This window comes from Eulemur rufifrons, chromosome 6, assembly GCF_041146395.1.
Source record: "Eulemur rufifrons isolate Redbay chromosome 6, OSU_ERuf_1, whole genome shotgun sequence".
Taxonomy (NCBI): Eukaryota; Metazoa; Chordata; class Mammalia; order Primates; family Lemuridae; genus Eulemur; species Eulemur rufifrons.
The window spans coordinates 37,223,113-37,224,916 of record NC_090988.1 but is presented as its reverse complement, the minus strand read 5'-3'; positions in this window follow the sequence as shown (position 1 = coordinate 37,224,916).

The following is a 1,804-nucleotide window of genomic DNA, read 5'->3' as shown; positions in this document are numbered from 1 at the left end:
GAGCAAGCCCTGGGCGGCGCGGGCTGGGCACCGGCTCCTCCGGCGGCGCGGGCCGGGCTGTGAGCTCGCCGCGCCGCCGCCCGCGCGCCGCCTTCGCTCTCCTCCTCCTCCTCTGGCTCCTGCAGGTTCTCTAGGGCTAATGCAGATGAGCTGGTTGTACTCTGGTTGAACCAGTTCCCAAGGAGAGAGAGAGAGAGAGAGAGAAGGGGATGGAGAGGGAGGCAGGGAGAGAGAATATGAATATGGGAAGGAATGGGAATGCACACACTCGGAGGCAAATGGCAAATAAAGAGCCGTCTCCTTCCGTTCACACCCAGTTTACTGGTGTTGATTCAAGATTCAGCTGGATGCTGGGTGGCAGGAAGGAGGGAAAGTACTAGCTGTTGCCTGAGGACCTAAAGCGACCATCTAATGGCTTCATAGGCAAAGGGAAGACTTTTGGGAAAGTGAAAAGACAGCTGGGGGTGCGAGGGGTGGAGGAGGGGACTCAGGCTGTTCTGGGGGGAACCACTGGACACTGATGATCCCCACCCACCATCCACCATCCATCCATCCATCCAACCACCCAGCAAGTGCCCACTGAGCCTGCTTGTTTGCCAGGGCCTGGCACATGGCAGTCACTCGGAGAACATGGGTGGAATGGAGCTGAGCACTGTGCTAAGTCCAGGGGACGCAAGACAGATGTGGGCACCTGGTTAGAAATCCTAGCAAGGGGTGTGGGCTGGAAAACCGAGCAACTGCTGCACAGTGCGTGTGTTGCTGTGCTGAGGGAGGCTCAGGATTCTACGGGGGCTCAGACAAGAGTAACTAACCCCCAGGACCGGTGAGGGTGGGGGGAGATCGGTGTTGGTCCAAGCTAGTTGTGAAATTCTATTTCACTTTGTCAAACCTATATTCTCGAAAAGGGAAGCAAAGCCAGAGCTGTGGGTGCTTTTTCTGCCCAAGGTGTCTCAGATTCATTCTTAAGGAACTGCGAACTTAATCTTCCAAAATGTCAAAAAGACCATCTTATGCCCCACCTCCCACCCCAGCTCCTGTGACACAAATGTCCAGCACACCAGGGCTTGTGGGATACAATCCATATAGACATCTCACCTTCAACAACTACGGGCTGGGAGGGAACCCGGGCACCAACAGCCGGGTCACAGGAGAAGCAGCTATTACAACATCTGGCAAACAACTGGAATTAACCAGAGGTGCCTTCAGAGTTAGGTCCTTTTGAATCATAAGCACAGCCCTTAAAAAAATTAAAAAAACAAAAAGCCAAATAAAAATACCTACATTCTCTAACCTCCCTTGCAGCTAGCAGGTAGCAGTGTGACAGGGTGCAAGACAATGATATTTAAGGGGAAGTCTTCTTGGGGTATTTCGGGACAAGTCTTTGCTTTCCTGATAAAAGGGACAGATAAGGCTGGGATATCCCCTCCCCCCTTTCCCCCCTCCTTAGAAACATTCATTCTGTTTAGATCTGTGGCAACTAACTTGCATCCATGAAGTTACATGGATGAGGATAAAAGCCATCATGCTAAGTAAGGATGGTGGAGCAGAAAGATAGACAGACCTAGAACACCATGGTAGTCCAGCATACTGACCTATCTTCTGGTTCCTGAGGCGGACTCCTTGCCAATTCCGTGTGTTCCTGGCGAGGCTGACAATAGTGGTACCCTGCTGACTGCCCTAGGGTGGGCTTGTCACTCAGGTTGACTAGCCAAAGTGTTTGGTTCCAGGATGGGCAGTCAGGGCCATCAGAGTCTTACCTGGAAGTGATAGGGGGCCACGGCTGGGATTGCTAAAAACAGGGGAT